The 24618-nt window shown below is 41.6% G+C and overlaps 1 protein-coding gene across 1 annotated transcript in view; it reads left to right on the forward strand.

Moving 5' to 3' along the window:
• Positions 1 to 902: 902 nt before the first annotated feature.
• Snap25 (synaptosome associated protein 25) overlaps positions 903 to 24618 on the forward strand; it is a 78654-nt gene continuing 54938 nt past the window's right edge. Inside the window, exon 1 of the mRNA XM_059259604.1 lies at positions 903 to 1021. The gene's annotated coding sequence lies outside the window, so the exon portion shown is untranslated. The remainder of the gene's footprint in view (positions 1022 to 24618) is intronic.

Consider the following 24618-nt stretch of genomic DNA (forward strand, 5'->3'; position numbering starts at 1 on the left):
ATCCCCTGGAGATGTTCTAAGAAATCCGAACATCACCCAGGCCCTGACTGCACATTCAACCGGAAACAGCGTCATCTATTAGCCCTAGGCAAACAACTCTCAACTCAAAGCCCTGCGCCCTGCAAACCCAAGCTGTAGGGTTAACTAACTCCCCTCTTCCTCTTCCCAGCTCAAGTGCTATCTCGGTGATAATTGCTCTGACGTACTTTAAAAGAAAGTGTGAGCCTTTCCCCAAATGGCCACGATTAAATGAGAACTCCAAACCTGCAATGCTGCTTTGATTCAATAATCACTCATAAAAATAGCAACCCAAGTAACCTGGTCTCCTAAGAAGCTGGTGACGGCGGAGGGGGATACCTCTTCGGACCGACCCTCCTCTTTGGAGAAAATAAATCACAACCAAAATCTACCCCAGCCACTCACATCACCACCCCTCCACTCCTCTGCCTTCCTCTCCGGTCTGACTCAACCAAAACAAGTCAGCAGGGGAACGTTTTACATATAAATTATGTTTTTGCATTATAATTGTATATACACATTACATACATTCGTATATACATACATATATTCACATATGCATGCACACACAGGCAAAAGCATAGGCCATCAGGAAAACAGTCGAAAGAGGTACGTGTTTTCCCAAGACCGTGCTAAAATGGAGTCAAAAGAATCGCTCCATTTGAATGTTTATAAAAGATTGAAATAAAAAGGGTTGCTGCAAAACGCTCGGGGAGCTGAGTCAAGCACTCCGCACCTCCCGGCTCCTCCCCTACCGCCCCCAGCCACCTTCCTCCCTGCGCCCTCCCCCAACACACTTCCTCCCCGCCCCTCGAGGAGCGGGCTATTAAAAGCTGCTGACGTCAAAGGGACGGCCATCTTTGATGAGGGCAGAGCTCACGTTGCATTGAAGACGAGACCTCGGGGAGGTCAGGAGCTGTCTTTCCTTCCCTCCCTGCCCGGTAGCTCCTTCACTCTTGTGACCCGCAGGGATCGGCGGACAGCATCCTCTGGAGAAGCTAAGGTAAAGAGCCCCCTCCCCAGACCTTGGTCCTGGCCCTGGATAGCCGCATACACAGAAGGGACCGCAGCTGACAGCCCAAGTGAGCCTGGATAAATACAAGTGTGTTGGTGCGCTTAGGGTGCGGTATTCCCTGTGTGCACTCTGCCTAGACTCTTCCTTGGGGCTACATAAAAGTATTTTCGAGGTGAGCTGTTTGGAGAAGGAATGAATGGGGACGCTGCAGATGGAGCGGCGGAAAGAAACAGCGAGGATGTGTGCAGAATAATAACTTATTCTTTTGAAACAGCCGTGGGACCCTCTTCCATCTTGGGATGCAGTTTTGGGATATGTTTAGGTTATTGGGGTTGTGGGTTTCCTTCCCTTTTCTCTGTAGAAGAAAAAGCAAAAGCAAAACACGATCTTGTCGTTCGTTCTAACTGTTGTCTTTGGGACACCGCTACCCAAGGGAGATAAGAAAAGCAGGGTGTGGGCGCTGGGGAGGCGAGAGGAGGAAGGGGGAGTTCCCGCCCTGGGCAAGCTGAGCTGCGGCGGCGACAGCAGCCTCCATGCCCCGCAGACTTGATTTATGCCGCCTGCCCCATATCAGCCGCAAGCGGGCGGGTGGTGCTGGGTGGGAGAGCTCCGCGGAGGATTGGCGCGGTGGGTTCCCCTGGAGGACTGCGGTGGCCGGAGCTCAGCACCCTGGACAGGAGTGCCCAAAGCCCGCGTCGGCGCCCTGACCTTTCAGCACCGCGGACAGCGATCAGGCTGCAGCGCCGCATTACCTGCTGCAGAGATGCCTGCCTGGCCAGGGCTGAAGGCCAAATTTTCTCTTTGAGATCCAGGTCTTACAGAAACTCTTAATAGAGCGGGCATACTAGATTAAAAGGAAGATAGAAAAATAAATCCTGTTAACAGGGATTTATTTACAGACAATTGCCTGCTCTCCTCCTCACCTCCCACGTAGCTTCAAGAAATAATAGACTACTTGTAGAAACCTTCTGTATTTTTCCCTGTGCCTTGTTCTAGACAGAAAATAAACACACTTTTTAAAACGGTCACTTATCGTCCATTATGACATGCAAATTGTTAGTTTTTTGCTTTTAAAACAGGGTAGATATGTCTGTTGATATTAGGTAGGCTGGTGTGGGCATATATGGAGATGCTAATATTATCTGTTTATAGGACAGTCCCCTCCCTATATTTTTTATTTAAAAAAATATGGATTGTCTGAACCTAGAATAAATTTTAGGAATGAATCCCTCTTCTTCCTCTATTTATCTTTAAAACTAGGTATAAGCATGCATGCACAGCCAAAAGAAATCTCAATCTCTTTGGCCATGGTTTTGGAGTTAGTATAGTTCCTATCAACACTGCTTAATGTCAGATTGATTGCTTTAGATTTTGACATTAAGAGTGGTCATCCTTGGGAGAACCCAACCATGTCCTTCAGGGTTATGCAGGTGAAAGAATCATGGTGCTAGCCTGAAACAGGAGCTGACCCCAAGATTCACTGCAATTTCCATTATGGCACTGCGGGATTTTGCTGAGGTCATGATAACTATTTTCTTCTCTGAGGCTTAGAGATTCCGCATAAGCAAAAAACATTACAAGGATAAATATCTGATTTAGATTTTCATAATTGTCATGAAAGTAGGAAGACTAAAATTATAAGCTTTCTGCAGTTGGTAAACAAGAGTAATAGTGTAAGGATCTATACATATACATATATATATTATAACATTATATAATATATGTAATGCTTTAAAGAGATCCGAGCATGAACCTTTTTAATGACCCCCTCCCAGAGGTTTTGAACTGTGCTTATTTAGTCATAACTCCAATCATCTGTGTTAAAGATACTAAAATTCCTTGTCTATGTAAAGGGTTTATTTTATCTCCAGTTGTTTGTTTCTGGGTTACTTTTCCTTTTCATGAAAAGCCATGTGTTTCCATGTATGTATATGCTGATATATTATTGTGTATAGATGTAAATTGCTTCAGTGGAAAATTATTCGAGATTATGTAGCTGCTTGGGGGTTTATAACTCGGAAATCTTCAGATATCATAAACAAGTACATTTCATTGATGGAAGGTGGAGGAAAAAACATGGACAGGAGTCTATTTAAATGCTCTAACATTATAGTGCACTCCAGACAGCTCTGCGTAGTTGCGTCAAATGAAAAGCCTAACGCTGCCTGAATTATGTGCTTGAACATTAATAATTACTGCTTGATTTATTTGGTAGTGCAAGATGAAGGAAAGGGGTACAGGACTACAGTAAAGCTATCAAAGGGTGCAGAGCTGGAAGAAAGAGGTAGTATGGACAATTATACAAATAAATATAGACCATTTAGCTGAGAAAATAAAGGAAAATGTAACTGGGACATGGATTTAATATTTATATCCCTGACAGTCTTCAGCAGGAAAATAATAAGATTTTTTTTCTTCATGTTAAGCTTGAATTTTGAAAATCCAGGACAATGTGGTGAAAGAGACAGGAGCAGAGGGGTATGAGGACAAACCAGGAGACAGTCACAAGACTCTGTGATGGTACCTGCTTGTTTGTTTATTGTTTTTTACATTGTGGCATTCCCAACACAAAATAATTCACAATTTCTATAAGCCCTTCATGGTAAAACCTCCAAGGAATTGACAATTTTACTTTTATCCTCTCAAATATGCACAGCTCCAAGGCACACTGCCCCTTAATTAGTTAGAAGCTGTTCCTAAACTCTGAATGTTAACCCCAGAGTAAAGGTTATCAGTTAACAATTGATTGCCCCTCTGGTGACACCCAGCAACTGCGTAGCAGATGGCCTTCAGGAGACCGTTTTGGCTTTGACCATTAGTAGAAACAAAAACAATTTAATCAAGAAATTGAAAGAGGAAACAAAAAATATTGTGATTTTTAAATGCTGCACTAACTATAAACAATGCTTCTTAGATTGTGAGATTGCTTTACAGTTCTAGAAAGGTAGGGAAATTCATGGTTTTGGCCTCAGCACTGGATCCATTTCTGCAATGTCATTCCTTGCCAGCAAGCACCAACCTAGTAGGAAGATATTGATCAGTCAGGAAGCACCAGATACATAAATGAACCCCAAGTGGGGTATAAAATTTCATGGTTATATGGTTTTTGACCTCAGTAAGTTTAGCATCTAGCTATCTTCATAGAAATAGTAAATAATAAAACTTATCACGTAGTACCAGAGTGAAAAAGCAGTAAAACATCAGGAAAATTTCTCAGTAAATATGACCAATAGTAAGGAATACAGTTTCGGGGTAAGGCAAAATTAAAATAGACATAGGACTTGAGCTGGCTTTGGAAGGTTAAAAAGAAATTAGAACGGTCTGCTAAGTAAACAACTTCAAGTTATGTAAGCGAAGCTATCTTTGTTCAGAGAACCCTAAAAATGTCTGTCCATTTGGACGTAGCTGAAAGCTTGTGTAGAAGAATTTTCTAGAATAGAATTAGAGGCCCTTATGGAAGGCTTTGAATGCCAAGTTTAGGATTAAATATTATACTCTAAAGTTGATTTCTGAGCAGAAACTGATATAAATAACAAAGCAACCAGGTCCTGGCTAACATCCAGGAATTGCTGCTGACAGAGTGGTTTAATCCACATAAGTAGAGGGAAATGTTAATTCATCAAGGGTGATTCATTTAAAAAAAAAATCCAGCATTTGAACATCACTTACCATCACTCTTTAGGATATATATACCTACATGGACATGTAGTCCCTGCCCATAAGCAAATTGTAGTTTCCATTTTCCATATTTAACTGGAACGAATTATTTGAGATGAGCTCATGCTAAGGAAATTAAAAAGCAGGTCAGGAACCAGGTGATCCTTGGTCCTAGAATGTACATTTGAATAATAAACGTGGTGTAGAACTCTCTCTCCCACCCTCTGAGTATTCTAAATTGGCAAATGCCCTGAGTGAGGGACAGGGAGGGGTCAATTCTGCACATGTTTCATGCTGCGTGACAAACAGAACCAGTGTCTACAAATGGGGGCCGGGGAGCTGGGATGAACTGAGGTGGAGGACAGAACACATTTCTTTTCCAGCTAAACTGGCTGATTCTTGCTGGTTTCCTATATCCCAGAGCTAGGTTGAAGTCTGAACTACATGCATTCCCCTTTTAACCTTGTAGTTACTACTCTCACGGTAGGACCTCAAAATTCCAAATACTGACAGAAAAACTAAACCAAAATAGCCAACAGTGCCATCTTTGCAGAGGAAGAAATAACAGTTACAAGTATAGATTTTGTTACTTTCCTTCTGACTATGAAATGTGAGGAGATTTCCCTCTTTTGCTATTTACCAAAACATTGGCAAGACAAGTGTGATAGGGTAATGGTTTGACCTCCAGGCTCACTGCCCAGGGGAAATTGAGGAGGTGGTGTCATCTAAGCTTTAGGAGGAGGTTGTCAAGCTGGGTCCAGAGGACCTTTCTCAGGTAAGAGGAGAGGAAGAAATGAATCACAATGTCAAGAAAGCAGGTGAGTGGAGAAACTGGTTCAAATAAATTAGTCTTATGAAAGGCAAGATACTTCCGAATTGCTATTGTTGGTATATTGTCGGTATCACTGTGTTTTCTACATAATTATCTTCATTGAGATTGCTGCATTTCTCCCCATAAAAAAGTTCAAGTGGATTCTGATTTTAAATGAAGTATGCAAACTACAGTCGGATGTGTCAGATGTAATACTAAATAGCATTTAGTAAGTCATGAATTTGATTTAAAAGGACAGAGGTACATGAGGCAGTGGCTAATCTGAAGTACTTTGGGGGGTGGGGTGCCCTGGGCCACTTCTGCTGCTAGTTCACCAAGTGTTGGTAACAACTATGTAGCCAGGTTACTCTTATCATTTTGGTTTTATAGGTGAGGTAGCTGAGGTAGAGCCAAGACAAGCTAAATGATGTATCAGAGAGCAGAACCAGGAATAAATATAGTCAGCTCAACTACAGAGCCCAGGCTATAAGCTAAATGGAATGTGTTACTTCTTGTATAATCACTTTCCCTACTGGCCAAATGAATCACAGTGAATATATATTGATTGATTGGTAGATAGAAGACAGACAGACAGATGATAGATAGATAGATAGATAGATAGATAGATAGATAGATAGATAGATTGACTGATTGATTGTGTGCTAGGGATTGAACCCAGATAACTGAGTATGCTAGACAAGCACCCAATCCCTAAACTACACTACAGGCCTCTGCACATGATTTTTTTTCCCATCTTTTCCTCCTCATTCGGGTAGCAAGGCATTCCTGTGAGGATGCTGTTTGGGAGCCAGGAGCCCCACTGCTATCCTGAAGCAAGTGTTTATAATTTCCTGTTTCTGAATCAGTCTTTTAAAAACCCTCTCGAGCACTATAAAACTTGATCTCCTCTTCCACGAGCTGTGGCGGTCAGTATTGCTGCCATGCTGATGCAGTTGAAATCCCCCAGTGACGTGTGTGGGTCTCAGAAGAAAGGCTTTCAACTCCCATTGTCCCAGCAATGCTGTGGTTACCAACCTGCCTTCACAGATCGTATGATTCATGCATCCCTGGTATCATATCCCTTTCCTAGTCCCTTTTTATCCCCCCACAGAAACATTATTTGATATCATCTTTCTAGCCAGACAAGAAATCCTGGCTTTTGCCTCAAAGCTCTGTTCTACATTGTTACTGCTTTCATTACCAGCCCTCCTTAGATTTATAGTCACCTGGTATATACTATATTCTACAGCCTTCCCAAGCATTTTTTTAATTCCTTTTTAAAATAAATCATTTTTAAAGTTTCATTTCACGATTCTGCTTTGATCAACTCCCGTGTTTTACTTAAGGCAGTTTATTGGCTGTTAATTTCTAACTTTTGCTTTTCATCCGCCACTCAGAATAGAGAAGGAATGCCTATGTAGAATTTCTGAACTGCTACGTATTTAAAAAGTAATATTTCTGTATGACCTGAATCTCATAATACTGATAATCAGTACAAAAATTGATCACAAGGGCTGAGGTTATAGTTCAGTGGTTGAGCACTTGCTTACCATTTGTGAGGCCCCGGGTTCTAGCCCCAACACACAGAATTCACATACCTCAGAAAAGACTGCTTTTCATCTTTATAATCGACTGCAGATTGCAGTGTCGTTTCATCCAGGTGAAGTGTTACAAGGCAAGAAGAGATCAGATTGTTTGCTTATTTGTTTATTGCTAACTCACAAACATTAACCTTATCATCAATTAACCTGCTGTTATAATCAAACTTGTATCCCCAACAGAGATGGGGGAGGGGAATGCTGCTTAAATATTAGTGTCTTCTTTTCAATCAATCTAGAGAATGTGAATTTTCAATGTTTGCTTGGGGTTAATGCTAAATGACTGCTCTGCTAAATTTACCAATTGTTGTTTGATCAAAGAAAAACATATCTGACCCTTTTGCTGTTGTTGTTTTGTTCTGATAATCCCAAAATGGACGGATCTGTACTGTCTGCTGACCCACTTCTTGTCTTCCAAGGTGGTCGGTCCAGTTTTGTACTTCAAGGGTAAGGTGACTTTCTTCCAAAGTGACAAGTTCTACAAACTGACCAGCTGGGCTCAGCTTCCCTTTTCACTTCTGTTATTCATATGACACTAGTTCTAGATTTTTGAACTTAAAAGATGAGATCCCGTGCCTGCAGGCTTGAATCAGTAGTTTCTGCCTTATACTGGGCAGCATGGGAAGAAATGAAAGCCTCTCCGATGCCCCCCTGAGGCCAGAGTTCAGCCCTGCACTGCTGCCTCATTGCTGTTTTAGAGAATGCTCTCATGAGCTCTGAGAGCCTGGCAAACTGGACTGGATTCCCTTTCTATGGAGAGTGTGGGGTAAGCTGTTGATTGCTTTTATTTGTATATCTCTGTTGTGCAACTTCAGAAAACATTGATTGTAAAATGCAAAAGAGTGAATTCCTTAAATTCCCCTGCAGTTAGTAGAGGTTGGTCTGGTGGCTAGCCATAGACAAATCATACTGTGACTTCTTTATTGGTAAATGGAAAGTGCAGGGAGATAAATGACAGAAAGCCTGCTGGGAAAAACATCAGTAAACTGTTTTTATATGAGGTAGTCCTGTCAAATGTTCTTTATTTTAATAAGAAAGTTCATTATTAACTTCTTGATGAGAAGAGCTTTACTAGAAATCAAAATCATATTCCTGATTTATGTTTGAAAAATTACTGAACATAACAGGCATTTCTAACATGACTGCCCATGAATTCCTCAAACATCATCAGCGGTTACTGTGACACTTTCATTCATTCATTCAGCAAATGTTTTCTGAACAAGCTGCCATTTACCCAGAAATCTCTGTTCTGATTCTGTAGATACAGCAGTAAATAAGTATGTTTCTGCTCTCAGTATGACAGGCTGAGGATACCCTATCCAGACAGTAGTATTTTAGGAGACATGTTTCAAATAGGATCTTTTTTTAACACAACTTAGAAAAGAACTTGGGAGGCTATAAAGATGGCTCAGTTAATAAAGTGCTTGCCTTGCAAACACAGAGACCTAAATTCAGTCTCCAAAACCCACATGAAAAACACGGAATGGTGACACATGCTTGCAGTCTCAGTGCTGGGAAGACAGAGACAGGAGAAATGGGGCTCACTGGCCTGCTAGTCTATCCTAATTGATGAGCTCCAGGCCAATGAGAGACCCTGTCTCAAGGAAGGCAGATGGCATTCCTGAATTTCTGGCATTCCTGAAGTTGTCCTCTGGCCTCCACACATATAAGCACCCAAATGCACGAAAAATCATGCATGCCCAGGCTCGTGGGCACACACACACACACACACACACACACACACACACACACACACACACACCACGTTAAAAAAAATTCAGCATAGCAGTTGATCTGATCAAAAGGTTTCTTGTACTAGTCAGTACCCATCTTTCAGCAAGATTACTATATCATGAATGAAGATATCGATAGGTTTTTCTGTACCCCTATAATAGGTTTCCCCACTGACGTGGTAAGTCAGATCAAGCTGAATTAAAAAGTAAAAGACCAAGTTTATTTGGGTAAAGCACTCCCAGGTGACTCTCCAGCCCCCAGAGATTGAGGGGGCGGGGAGAGGGGAGTAGGAGAAAAATCACACTGCTGATCTAAAGGAGATGGCTTAAATACCCTGTAGGCCCAGGGATGATGATGTATCCTCCACAGTGCCCAATCATAACACTTTAGGCATGGTCTTGAGCAGCTAGCAGCTTCAGGGGTTGGGAGAGCCACTGTTTCCATGGAACTGAACTTTTAGTGACTTTTTGTTATTGTTGTTGGAAATTCTCTGAGGGCGGAGTTTGGAGAGAGAAAAAAATGGGGGGCTTTTGCAGAAAGCCAGCTGGAAGTCCCAGCCAAACATATATAAAGAAACATGCTTGGTCACCTAGACTAAACAAATAAGTAAGATACGACTGCATAAATTTGTATTCATTTACAAGGGAATCACTAGATGCCTTATTTATATCCCTTAAATACAGTTTTGTATTTCAGCATCCATCTTCATAAGGATATCTCCCTGACTAAATCACTTCTTACCAAGGAAAAAGAAGGAAGAGTTAAAAAACATGACATCTCCTAGGCCAGAAAACTTACTCTCCATTCTGAAATTCATGGAACAAAGCAAAAACAAGATGGCCAAGAGAGAAGATGCAGTATTTTTGTACCTTTGTCCCTGGGAAGCTCCCCATTATGGGCCATCACTCAGAGATTCAGAATAAAGTAGTATATAGGTTAGCTCCCCAGCCCCTATTTTTAGAATTTGACTTCTGTTTATCATTTAACAGTGTTTCCACCTCCCGTGAAAGTTTATGGCATAGCTTTATAATTACCTACCTATGCATTTCTCTTCCTTAGTAGAAAATGGAAGCTCTAGAGATCAGAGACAAAAGCTCTTGATTCCTTAGTTTGCTCCATGTACCAGGTATGTAGGAATGAGTGAGTGACTGGGGATATTCCCACTTCTTTATAGAGAGATGAATTCCACCCATTTAAGTAGTTCTGCCTTTTATTGACCAAACATTTCAATCAGGAAAAGTGCAGTAATTTTTCTGTAGCCCTGCAAGTAGATTCATCCTAAATGTTGGAATAAAATTGTGTATGAAAGCAGTGCTTTGGCTCACCTCCAACTACCAAACTATAACAAATAGTTCAATATTCTACTATGCTCTTTTATCATCTATGAGCCAGGGGTTAAAAATGCTAATGAAGAACAGAGAATTCTCAAGAAAAGTAATTCTAAAGGCAGAATTATATTCAGAGATTAAAAGCCATTAACTAAAAGTGATTTAAGTCATTTTCTTATAACAAAACAAAGCTGTTTAGCATACAAAATGCATACATTTAAAGCTCTCTATCATTCTTTAGTATCAAATGATATTTTTAATCATTGCCCATATATATACTAAGGCATTGATTTATGTTTTTGGCCAGCCCTTGTCTTCAGAACCACACACTGCTTTATTAAGATCAGCATGGTATATACATGCTATCCATGTTGATTTGGCTCTCTGTAAAATGTCCTCTAACTTCCAGCAGCCAGCATCTTCTTTGTTAAAAGGGAAAAACATAGATTTCAGCATGATGTAGTATATCAGCCTCATTTATCATAGGAAACCCAATGTATATCACCAACTGAACAATGAATTGTGTACATCTTTTCCTCTATACTGTATCATGAAATAAGTTTAAAAAACTAGTAGACAGTAATTCTGTACTCTATTTTCTGCAGAATATACAGACATTGTTACTGAATGACCACAAAGACAATAACAAAAAATTGACTAAATGCCTGCTACATACTGTACTCAACTCTTGGCTTAGGTTATTTCACATAATCTCTCTGGAAACATCTAAACTGTTTGGAGCTCAGTCCATGTTTTACATTTTTCCTCTCTACCCATGAGTTTTCCACATTTACACATAATCCATTGAGACCCTCTAACACAGTAGTTCTCAACCTTCCTAACACTGTGACTTTTTAATACAGTTTTTCATGTTGTGGTGACCCCCAATCATAAAATTATTTTCATTGCTACTTCATGACTAACTTTGCTACTGTTATAAATCATATTGTAAACATCTGGTACACAGGATATCTGATATGTGTCCTCCATGAAAGTGTTGTTTGACTCCTCAAAGGGGTTGTAATTCACAGGTTGAGAACCACTGTTCTAACAGAAAGCATGCTGCCCTTGAGTCAGCAAAACACTAACAGTATGGTCTTCTGGGCTAAGTTGGGTGCATATGACAGTGTGAGTGACCAGAGAAAACTAGAAGTTCCGATGAGTTCACTGAGCTCTGGATAGAGCAGCAGAGGCTGCAGAACAGCCCAACCACTGAGCTGTATGACCTTGAACAACTCACCTGAACAGAACTGAGCTTTGGCGTTCACACATGTTAAAAGAAAGTGAGGGCTACTATGGACATCAAGTGGCCCTATGGAGCTTCTGCTGTGAGTACAGTTACCTCTAGCACTCTGAAAGGGGAAAGAAGATTTCTTGTGTTCCATTAGCCAATGTTTGCCATGGCATATTTCTCATATTCTTTATTGCAGGTCATCTGAAGAGGATATGCTTCCTTTCTTCTTTATTGTGTTGTCTTTTTAGAGAACCAACAAACAGGTCACGATATTACATTACTTTTTAGCTTTAACAGCATGCATGATAAATTGGGAAGATGTATCAGGAGTACTTGATTTTTCAATTTAGGGGAGGATTTTAAAATGCCTTTGATAGCATCTCTGCTTTGGGAACGGCCTCATGATTCTTAGAATGATGTTTAGATACCCAAAGAAGCTCAGTTTTTATTTAACAAAACACTAATCCCCCTCTTGCCTTATGCATTGGATTTTAAGGACCCTTGAGGAGGAAAAAAGAAAATACAAAAAAAAAAATTGGTTTCCTGTATAAAAGAAATGTACTGCAAGCTATTCAGTGAACAGTTACCAAAACTACATCTGTTGGTACTATTTTGTACTCACTCACCTTTCTGCTGAGGGGTGCGGGGTGGGGTTAGGTTTTTTTTATCAGATATCACATGCATGTGTATGTTTTTTTGTTATGTGCATACAATATACAAGCAAAGACATGTAAATAATTTGGTACCTGATTCTTGCATATATTCAAAACATTTAGCTTCATAAATAAATGTTAATAAGCTAATAAACATAAAATGCACATAGGCAAGGGTTTTTTTGGGGGTTTTTGCTTGTTTTTTGGTGTTTTGGTTTGTTTGTTTGAGAACACAGGCAAATCTTATGTACAGCAAAATGCCCTAAGGTTGCCTACACAGTAAGATTTCCTGCCAAACATGGAGAAGATTTCCCAAGATATTGTATGCAACAATGACTTCCAGTCTGCTTTGGGAAGAAACTCTGCAGATCTAATCCTATAAGGCAAATAATCCTGTAGGGAAAAGTTCTTAAGGCCCCTATTATGTTCACATTAGTATCTGCTGTGTGATAGTTATCATAGTCCTATCTATTGTAGTTAGCTTTAGATTTAATCTCTATAGCAACATACTGAGTGGTACATTCTATTTTCCACACTTACATAGGATAGTTTTTGGTCAAGATATTTCTAAGGGTCTTACGGTGTTAATTGCCACCCTCCTCCACATGAAGGAGCTTATACATAGATAAGGAGGAGTGACTAAAACAGCTGACATTTTGTTTGAGCTAGATTTGGAGAGAGATAGTGGTAACAGCCAAACTCAAGTTACCAGACTTCCTCCCTCTTTCTAGTATTGGAACCTGTAAGAACAGAGGGTTGCAGAAATATGTGAAGTCAGATAGAGAAGCTAGAAAACCTTGGGTCTTACTCTTTGGAGGAGCAGAACCAACCTGCCTCAGTGAGCTTACAGTTTTGAGATGCAGAAAATTTAACTTGACTGTGGACATGCAGATCTTAAAGAAAAAATCAAGTGAAAGCCTGTGTTATGATGCTCACTGCCTGTTTTTTTTTTTATCTCACAGAGCACTATAATGATGGCGCAAGGGCCAAATAAAGGGTGGAGGAGCTGTTGAAAGCTATCTCCTCAATACTAGTCATGCCAAAGAGTGGAGATCCCAATCTTGTGAGACAGGATGAGAATTGATGAGCTCTTGTTAGTGAGAAAACTATTTCCTCCAACTTCTACTTCTGACTTAGTACTAAAGATGCTGTTGTTGGGCAGAATGGATTAAAGGATAAGGAAGGTATCTGTCTACAGGATAAGGACAAGGGCCAGAGGTGTGTGTATGCGATGGGGGCAAGGAGGCAGACTCCTTCTCAAAATTGGTTTCTTGTAACACTGGCTATATTCCAGAAGCCTTCCCTTAAAGCTAGTTAAAATTTAGAATCTCAGAAGTCCTGTTCCTCCACCTATAGTCTTGCTTGCAGCTTCTGTAGGATTCAAGAAAGCAAAGATGCTCCAGATATGACAGCTAAAGCAATGCCTGCCTGTCACTGCCCCTCTTGCCTCCACAATAAATGGCCTGCCTCCGAGTAGGATCTATGAGTTTTAGTTTTCTACCTTGGTCAAAATACCAATGGCCCTTGGAAAAGGGATCCTCATAACTCATATTTCTCTCTCTTTTTGCCTTCTCTTGTCTGGAATCATAGACTTAAAGATCTGGCATAAACCTGTAAATTTGTATTTTTAGAAAGGAAGAAATCCCATAGTCCAGACATAACTGCTCACCTTGGTGGCTAGTGAGTCCTAAAGCCAGTACTCCTACTGAATCACACATCAGTGCTTCTTTACTCCTGGCAACTCTGCCTCATCTCTTCTAGATTTCCAGTCTTAGGCACGTTCATTCTTCTGAAGGGAATCTCTCTACCTATTTTTACCCCAGAAGTTTTTGGTCTCAGATAGTGAACAACCTCAAAACAAGATATAAAAATTTGCTATGGTTTAAACTGTCAAAAAAAGTTTCATGAATAGTAGTTTTCTAATTAAATGGCGATTTGAGTGTTGCATATGGTTTTAAAAAGCAAATGTAAATTGGCTTTGATAAAAGAGTTATTTATTGGTTTAAACGTTTTTAAGTAAACGTCGAACAGTCAAATCACAGGAAATAATGAGAAGGCAATTCAAACAACCAAAATGAGCATTCAAACACTCCCCAAATAAATGATCTCTCCTCCCACTCCTTCTACCTCTTTCCTGCTTTTTCTCTAATTCTCCCCTATCTGTCTCTACTACTTTATGTACATTGAATTCCCTTTCTTTTGTTGAAACCACTTCCTGCTTCCACATAGTGCAAGCATGGCATGATTAAATACTCCCTGTGGACCTACTACAGACAAGGAATTGCCTCTGTCACTTGGACTCTATGTTCCAGATTCTCTCAGAATTCCTGTAATGGGTCCAGCTTGGACCAGGTGTCCAATCAAGTGAGACAGTATGAAGCACCATGGGAATGTATTACAAGTTAGAGCTACACAGTTTAATCAAGGGATGGAGCCAGTTTCAAGTCAGACTCTATGGAGCTGGTGGGTGTGGTTGCTCAAACCTGTAACTCCAGTACCCAGAAGAATCCTGAGTTTCAGTGATAAATAATAAAATCCTATATTTTTTTAAAGCACAGACATATAAATGCCACCCCCCCAAAAAAAAATAGGTTGAATATAACATCTTCTGCTTTAGTGGAAAGAAATTGTGTTAGAAAACTTAACAGTTTCAAAGACAAACACCTTTTACATCCTCTTGAATTCATACTTTGTGGTTCAATAGGATAATCCTTCCTTATAAAAATTCATCAAATACTTGTTGTTCCCCCAGTACATTTCAGGCACTGTTCCAAGCAATGAGAATAAACAGAGGACACAGCATCGTGATAAAACCTACCTTCTAGTAGGTTGACAATAATTGACAACGTTGTGAACAAAATAATACAGGACAGGGGATAGTCTAGTAGCACCACAGGGTAGAATGACAGTCTAGAAAGGGTAAAGACAGGATTCTCTCAAAGGTGATGCTGGGCACTTAAGCAAAAACCAAATCATCTCTGGGCTCAGTGATGAAGTAGTCCCTTCGGTATCTGATTCCATCACTGACCACCAACAAGGCCAAACTAGACTGTGATCTGAACAATATAGATTCATTTTCCCATTGTTGTCTCTTTTTTCTCCCAGATTCCAAGACCAAAGATACCTATTGCTACAGGTACAGAAAGAAAATAACTATAAAATCTCTATGGCCCACAGTGGCAGGGGAAGAGATAACCTGGCCCCTGGTCCCAGTCTTTCTTCCTCAGGCTCATTTTTTTTTCTTATCATGATCATATTATGGGCCCAGATATATTGACAGATGAGTTGGGACAAGTATAGCCTCTGTAGGCTGAAGGACTCCGATTAACACCAAACCTAAAAGCTTTGCACTGAAGATTAAATTAAGTAGCAAATTTTTTGTTAAGCCTAAGCTTCACACTTACACTTCTTCCTATAGCCATTAATATATGGGCATCAGGAAGGCATATATAGCCTAGTGGGAAAAGATGCTAATATGTGCCCCAACCAGCCATAATATTCAGCTATGTCAAAATTTCCTTAGATACAAAGGGGGAAGGTAAAGAGATAACTTCCTGTGTATGCATCTACTAATTAGAACTTGTTTCTCAGTCACCAAAGGGGACCTAGGTAAAGTTGAGTCATCTCTGGCCCAGTGGGAAGGTAACCATTAAGAATTAGCATCTAATTGGGTGATGGAATGCAGGAATATACATAGACCATAAAAAGAAAAAACTGGTTCTAAATGTGCACGTAGACTACTACATGGTACCACTGCACCCACAAGCTGAACTTCTAGCTCATGTCCTAATTTCACTTGCTCTAGTCTCTTTTTGCTCTGATGTTCTAGGAGTCTAGTCTGCATTTCCTCCTTTCTTCCTTCCTTCCTTCCTTCCTTCCTTCCTTCCTCCTTCCCTCCCTCCCTCCCTCTCTCCTTCCCTTCCTTCTTTCCTTTCTCTCTCTCTCTCTCCTCTCTCTCTCTCTCTCTCTCTCTCTCTCTCTCTCTCTCTCTCTCTCTCACTTAACATTAGTCTCATTCCTATTTTTAAATTAACATTAGTTTCAACTTTGATTCTTAAAATGAGAGTTAGTTCTTCACCTCAAAGCTTGAGATTCCACATTAATAGACCTTTCATGTGCTATATCTTCCCAGTCTAAACTCTGACCCAGTAAATCAGAGCTGGCCTCTTGGTGAAGTGGATAAGGCCCCTTTTTATCACTGCTGACATACTTCTTTTGTATTTGACAGGTTAGTGATGCAAATGAACTATACCTTCTATAAGCAGACTTGCAATTTATCAGTTCACTTACCAAACAATTGTACTGGTTCAGCATGCATCCATTTAATGATAGTTGCTTCTTTTTACTAGCATGTTTTCCTACTGTGATCTAATTTTGCAACTTCTCGTAAGCTCTGTAAAGAAAGATGATACTAATAAGTACCTTGCAAGTATAAAAATTGGTGCATAAGAAAGTTGACTGGCCTGAAAAAGATTACCTATGTAATCAACACCAGAGCCTATTTGAGGATGCAGGTTGACCAGATGTCCAATTCTTGTGTCTTATTCCTATTCCATAAATAGAAAAAACTGATTCATCAGCTTGATAAATATAGACACTTGTTTTATTTGGCCAATAATAGATTTGCAAACTCTTTGATCTGAGTATCTGAGAGTAGTATATTTCCTTTCTTATTAACACTAATTCATCTAATATACTAGTATCTTAGTATCTTCTTAGTCTTAGTATCTTCTCAGTCCTGTAGATGTGAACTTGCTTCCATTGCTTACCAAAATTATTAAATTTTTTGTGCTTCCATAATGTTCTAAAATCAGGAATGACTAGGGTTTTTGCATTTCCTCTTTCTTGTGAATGTTTTCATAAGTTATATCACTATTTTGAGAAACAAGGTTGAGCAAGCAACCTGCACTAAATAAACCACCATGTTTTTATCTGAAAAGAATTGCAAAGGACTTAGCTTTTTGTTCTTTTCCACTGGCGGTGTGGTGAGGTCTATGGGTACCTTTTCAGAGATGCATGTTTTAATATATATAAAGCAAAACACATGAGGTTATTGTCTTAGTTACGGTTTTTATTGCTGTAAAGAGACACCATGATCATGGCAACTAGTAAATGAAAACATTTAATTGAGGTGGCTCGCTTACAATTTCCATTTTCATCATCATGGTGAAAAGTGTGGCAGCATTCAGGCAGACAGTGCTGGAGAAGCTGAGAATCCTACATCTTGCAGACAACAGGAATATACTGAGACACTGGGAAGTATTCTGATCATAGGAAGCCTCAAAGTCCTCTCACACAGTGACACACTTCCTCCAACAAGGACATACCCACTCCAACAAAGTCATACCTCCTAATAGTGCCACTCCCTATGAGATTCTGGGGATCAATAACATTCAAACTATCACAGTTACATACAAAATTAATTATATTGAAATATAATTATCAGAATACTCTTCAAGGCAGATTTGTGATAGTGATATGTGATCTCTTCAAAATTATAGCACCAAATAGTTATAGTAAGTTTAATTACTACAATAAGTTTAAAGTACTAGTGAGAGTGTAAGACAGTTAAAGATTCTGCACCAACTATAAAGTGATATAAAGCCATCTGAGGTGACTGGTGACAAATCATACCAAGCCCTCTGTGTGGCAGGGTAGGAGGAAGCCAGCTGTGCAGAAGGAGAAGACCCACATATTATCCAGGCATTAGTAATAACTTGGAGACCCTGAACAAATATTGTGTTGTGAAACAAACCATCCTATTATATAATGACTTGAAACCTCAACCATCTCTTATTAAGTATGTTCATTAAGTACATAGTTCTTCAGGCAGATGCTTGAGTAGCTGAAGCATGTGTTCACTTCCATGTGGGTGGTTATTGCTGGCTTTTAGCTAGGGCATCATTGGTGCCAGAATCATTTGCCTCCCATGCAAAAGGCTAGCCCTAATGTTCCATATGGACATAGTGGGTGTTGCAGAGTTCCTCAAAACAATGAGAGAAGGTAGGCAGGGAGTAGGGAGGCACCACCATGTATTAAAAAAAATTCACTGTCTGTTTAGGCTACATGGGCTATTCTATTGAACCAAAGAAGTCACATAGCTAAGCACAGAGCATATGTGAAAGAGGAATTATGGATATTGGGAAGGGAATGATCATAGTCAATTTTTACACAACACACATATGTGTATATAACGCTGTGCACCAGTCTTGAAAGCATGAGTAAGAAGAAGTTTTGTATTGGCCCCAGGCTAGGCATGGAGCTTTGCCTGTCCATCCTGAGACTAGACATCTTCTACTCAGTTACATAAACCAGGAAATTTAGCCAGGGATCATTCTTATGTTACCAACACAGGTTTTCCAATGTCTCTCCAGTCACTGTTGGAACCCTAAGTGAAAGAATTGGATGCCTTTTACCCAAAAGGACATCTGGAACATGAACCTTGTCTTTCCAAGGAAGCTGAGCCATCACAGACCCAAATACCATGTAAATTCAGGAGGCAAAAAAAAGGAGAAAGATTTTTTTCTCCCTCAGAACATTGAACATTAAAGATGAGTATGCCTCTCTGGTTTTGAACTAGAAAAATAAATGCAAACACTTTACTGCTTTGTGATATTTCTCTATCTGATGAAATTTTACTTACACCTGTCTTGGTAAAGGCAATTGTAGTTGAAGTTTTTTCTCTGTCTCTCCAGACGTGTCTCACATTCAAGCAAGAAAACCATGGTTTCTCCTCTAATTATAGGAACCACCTATAATGTTAGAAACAACTCTCAGCCAGCCCTCTTCCCAGCGAGCACCAGCAAAGGGAACCCCAAGGGAGGAGGCACCAGAAAATAACCCTGAAGGCTTTGCAACTGTGCCACTGCATCATGGAAAACAAGCCAGGCAACTGACTGGAAGCCCTCAGAGCGCTCACCTATATCAGTCCATAGGGTAGCAATGAGCAGCCAGCTCACAGGGTCACCCTGCCAGGCATATTCCAAGAGTGCTCAATCGAAGGCTGCATGCTCTTTAGACTCAGTTCTGACACCAGATGGTAGATCCCTGAAGATCAACCCCTGGGCAGATGGTCTGACTACTTTTTTCAGGTCCTGTACCAATCCAAAGTCAAAACATAAAGTCTTCTCAATTATTTAGTTAGAGTGCTGTGTTACTCTGCCTCCATCCGGAAGCAGAGCCTGCTTGAAGACTGTGGATACCTGCAATTAACCTGGGCAGTGGTTTTAGGTTTTAGTGCTGGCAGGTGAGGAAGGAATTTAGATGAGTCTTCAAAGGGAGCTGTGCAGAGGTCATTGATGAGCAGGGTGACAATTGCTGAGGCCGTTCTAGCTGGAGGCCCCTTCTGGGAGAGAGTATACAATATGTGCAAATACCTTATGTGAACGGCAGGGAAGTGAGAGTCCTGTGCAGGACTATTACAATTACTAACGGCTGCTCCCTGGGGTTAACCCTGCCCCCAGCCTTGTGAGAAGGTAGGCAACTCCTAAAACTAAGAAAACCCTAAGGCTGTTTGTGCCATTTGCAAGAGGCAAAGAGCAGCAGAAGCTCTCAGCATGTACAAGAATGGTGGATGGTGAGGGACATAGGTGACTATCAACAAGCTGCTACAATTTTGCAAATGGTTATGGCAAGATACCCCAAATATCCCAGGAGCCATCTCCAACTTTGGGATGTTGGCATCTTAGCCATTCATTGATTCAGCACACCGTCACTTGGGCTCCGAGCGTGTGTCACTTACTCAGCATCCATGCACTGAAATGCAGGGAGGTACAGTATGTTGCCATTTGTCCCTCACCTTTAGAACGGCAGAGCCGAGACTCCTTATAGGAGCTTTCTTCAGGACCTAGTTCCAGCCGCTGTAAGCCTGGTCCCAGTCCCAGTTAGGCAGGGATTCTAGTCTCCTGCTGATGTCAACCACAGCTCAACCTTGCTTATCCCTGTCACCACCACTATTTCTCCAGACTCTTTCCCCTTTCCCTTCTTTATCTCTCTTGTTATTGAGTTGGCACCAAGGAATTCACTCATGTCTCTTGGGTATGCCAAGCTCTCTCCAGCACCTTCTCCTTCTCCAGAAGCTCTTCCCCTGGGCACTGTGTCCGCTCTCTCCAAGTTGATAACATCACTGAATTTCTGAGTTCTTAAACACTCTCAAACACCCCTATTCTCCCCTCCCTCACATCTGTGTTCCCTCTGCTGGCATGTTTCAAACACAGAGGCAGGAGCTACTGTGTCTGACATTTGAATAAAGAGGCATCAGAAAACCATTTCTCTGTGGCAACTTTCACTTAGAAGGCTGATTTTCCCTGTGACTCCAAAGCTTTTTCTTTTTTTTAAAGTAGCAGGCCAATATGTAAGTCCAAGATCAATGTTGTTGATATTGTAAAATGGTGTGGGGTACAGAGAGAGGTTAATTAATTCTAGCCTGACAACAAAGAAGAGAAGCATTGTCCTCAGGGTCTTGAAGAGGATACTGCAGCTACCAGCCAAGACTGTACTGCCCAGGTGCCAAAACCCATAAAGGGGATGGGCAGGCATGGGGGATGCTGGAAGGCTCTGTGGTACATTCCATGTAGGCATGGGAGATACTGGAAGGCCCTGTTGTACATCCCATGTAGGCATGGGGGATGCTGGAAGGCCCTGTTATACATCCCATGTAGGCATGGGGGATGCTGGAAGGTTCTGTGGTCCATCCCATGTAAGCATGGGAGATGCTGGAAGGCTCTGTAGCCAGCACCAACATCAGGGAGTTGCTAATGTACTCTACCCCTCACAGGCCCCACACTGAAAATAAAGTTAGGACTCAAAGAACTGGGACATGGCTCAGTGGTAGAGCACGTTCACAGCATACACAAGACCCTGGTGTGATCCCTGGCACAACAAAATGAAGAAAAGAAAAACCTAAACAAGTGGGACAGAAGTTGCTGATGGAAAATACCCTGGTATAGGTCAAAGAGTGACAAATCTACCATTTAAATGACAAAAAAAAAGAAAAAGAAAAAAAGGAAGTCTAGAGTGTTTTAACAGAATGCAAATATTGGGGATGCCTTTAGACCTGCTTTAAAACCCCAGCTTACATCCCTCTCCAGGGAATTTTTGAACCTCTCAGAATGTCGTGACTCTTCTGTGGCCTCAGGGAATAATTGAGCGTATGTGGCTTAATGATGGGAACAAGTTCTGAAAAATACCGGGTGTTCTCTACTGTGTGAATGTCATAGACTGTGCTTGCTCAGATAGATGGAGGTTAGTCACTCTAAGTAGGTTCTTTATGAACCAAGAGACTCGATATACATGGAATGGACAAGACAACATCGGGGTTAACAGGGATTATTGTTATTACACAAGTGGTTGGTTTTGTATGGTGTTAGGGATTGACCCTCAAGGCCTCATGAATGCTCGAGAGGTACTGTACCACTGGGCCATCCCCATGCTCCAGAATATTGTTTTAGTCAATACTTTTCATAAATGGTAGCATACTCTAAGGTAATGATAGGAAGGATAACACAGTGAATAATATGAACAAATGGCATGTTTATTTATTATCATTATCAAGTAGTATTACTATACAGAAATATGTGCTTTGGCCTTTCTATTGCTGGTAGGCCACTTAGCTTTGTTTACATCATTGCTCTCACAAATATCACCAGGTGAGTACCCACATTAGTATAGATACCATCATTCCATGAATTCTTCAACTCCATTATAATGGATGTGAACCCAGGGATACATGTGGTCTGTTATTGGCCACAACATCACTACTCTGCATGACCATATGTAAAATTCACAAACCCATCAATGACATTTCAACTAATGGCAGTGTTCTGAAGAAAATCCAAACAAGAACAGAATGAATGAGGGGACACTCTAGATAAGAGCAGGATTTCACACAGGTATTCTGGCTTTGGAGCTTAACTGAATTCTTCCTAGGCCCAGATATACACACCTTTTAATTTTTTCTCACTGTTTATATTTTTATTTTTGGAAATCAAGTCTTGCTATACTACCCAGGCAGTTCTCAAACTAGTGGGCTCAGGCAGTCCTTCTGAGCCTCCTTGCCACCTGGAAGTCCAAGCAGATGCCTCCATGCCTGGCACTGTCCACTTTTGAAAATACAAAGTGGACTTAATTTGGTGGCTGCAGGCACTGGTACAAGCATTGGAGAATTACTTTAAAAGGAAATGGCAATTTTCAAATATTCCCAGACCCTAAACCAAGTGCACTAAGTATACAGTCATTCCCACACTCATCCAGATTAAGTGCAATGGAAACTCAAATTTTCATTTAGAGATAGGGAAACTGAGATTCCATGAGGAATGTATCAGAGATCTGATTTCCTTCCCTTGGTGGTCCTCTAGAGCAGGTTCCTAGACAGTGCATGCTGCTACCTTAGAGCAGCCTCGGTGCACATGGCACAGTGAGAGGCCTCCCAAAGCCTTTTCAGCTGCCAGCCTCCTCAACTGCGTGATTTGGATGTTTGCAGGCCAGCTCCACCTGACTGCCTGAGTTGGGGCCTGCGGCTATTTTTCTGACTTTGATTGCTCAATCTGCAATCATGATCCAAGGACAAGTGAAGCCTACCGAGCCCTAGAAGAGCAGGCAGGGGGGCTCTGGAGCGGTCCTCTTTCAGGGTTTGCTGTTAGCAACCTGGGGAGTGATGTAAGTGGCCTCAGTGCTCAGTGGAGCCAGCAATCTCAGCGGGGTGGTCTGGGGGCCCTGGCAGTGAGCTAGAGAAACATCTCAGTGAAACTGTTGCTGGAAAAACAGGACTGCCCAGCCACCATGCTGAGCCTTCCGGAGGGCCAAGCCTGGGGTCTAGGGATGTGGCCCTGCTCAACAGAGACCCAACCAGGTTTCTCAGTGTGGGCTTTCTGGCCAAGGCTCTTGCTGTTCTTCTCTCCTCCAGGTAGCCCAGCTTTGGGCTTGGATCGGGACAGACCTCAGTGGGGTAGGCTAGCAAGGCAGATGCAGTTGGGGGGGGGGGGAGGGCTTCAGCAGCATCTTAATTCTATGATTCATGGGTAGTCTGGCAGAGTTCCCTGAGCCTCGTTGGGTTCAGCACTCTACGTCTCCATCCTCACAGCTCAGGAATCTCCTACGGCCTCTCATTAGCCACACATTTCTCCAGCCGCCATTGCGTGCCAGCTGCTTCCCCAGGCAATGGGCAAACAGATGACCATAACAGGGAGGGCTCCTCGTGCAGTAGTATTTTAAAGATACAGGCATCCAACAGACAAAGGGACAAGGAAAATACTGGCTAGAGACAGGAACTCCGCTGGAAATTAAAGTAAGGTGAGGTGATAAGGCTGGTGATGGGGAAAATCTTTCTGCAGAGAAGTTTAAGCTGATACCAGATGCTGAGATAGGATCGGACGTGAGAAGATGGAGAGAGCGTTTCAGTTGATGTACAGCCACAGGCTAGGCCAAGCCTGGTATTGGAAGAGTATCGTTCGGCCGATACTGTTGGAGGGGAATGGAAAGAACTGTTAAGAAAGGATCAGATGAGCCAGGTGTGTGAGCCTGGTGAGGAGTCTGGTTTTGGGTGAAGACCCCAAAAGGCCTAAGAATTTTAACAATTCTTAGATTCTGATGTATCTCTGGAGCATAGTGGAGCAAGAATGAGAACAAGCCTACTGCAGTTCCAATTGTGCCTATGGGTAAGGAAACAGGCACAGAGAGGAAGGCAGCAAGACTTACTGAGAGCTTCCTGCTAGACAGAATCAGCCAGCAGAACAAGCACCAACAGTCCAGGCCACTAGAGAACCCTACCTATCCTCCCTCTGTCACACCCAGTGAAGAATGGAGGCCGAGGCCGCCTTCTAAAAATGGCAGTGTTTGTGCACAAGTGGGTTCATGTGAAACTCACAAGAACGTGAGGGACACGGGATGGACCTGAGAATCTGGGATGGATATGGTATCAGCTGGAGAATACTGTGCACCTGATCCCCGGGAAGTTCTGGAAAAGAATTGCACCTAGTCCTGCTTTGAAACAGGGGCAGTAGCTTTTGTAAGTTTATATTAGTCAATCTTTGAAGACTGTACAACCTCCCAGGCATCTTCAGGGGAGGGTGTTCCTGTCAGTCACAGGCAGGGCTCAGGAGAGACACAGGTGTAAACGCCGAGCTACAGCAAGTGCAGCATCTGGAAAACAGATGCACCTGCCGGTAAAGATTAGCAGGAACACGGTTACAACACCTGCATCATAATGGGTATAACTTTACCAAGAGCAGACAGAGGGGCTGTGTGGGCTAAGAAAATGCAAGGTAACATAAGGCCCAAGTTTTAAATAAGTGAGTTAGCACAGGTGGCCTGTGACAGGAGAAACCTCTCACTGCACACAGATTCTCTTCAAACTACCCTTAAATAGTCAACCTCCACTATACACTTGGTTTATAGGTGTCCCATTCACCCAATTGTCGTCCCCAAAGGTTTTATCTGAATATCCATTTATACAATATAAGAAATAATGAGGATTCTTTATCTGTTCCTGCAAACAAATAAATATGAGAAATAAATGTAGCTACTAGCAAGGAGTGATAAGCTGGGGACATAGCTCAGTATTAGAGAGTACAT

Source organism: Peromyscus eremicus, chromosome 4 (assembly GCF_949786415.1).
Source record: "Peromyscus eremicus chromosome 4, PerEre_H2_v1, whole genome shotgun sequence".
Classification (NCBI taxonomy): domain Eukaryota; kingdom Metazoa; phylum Chordata; class Mammalia; order Rodentia; family Cricetidae; genus Peromyscus; species Peromyscus eremicus.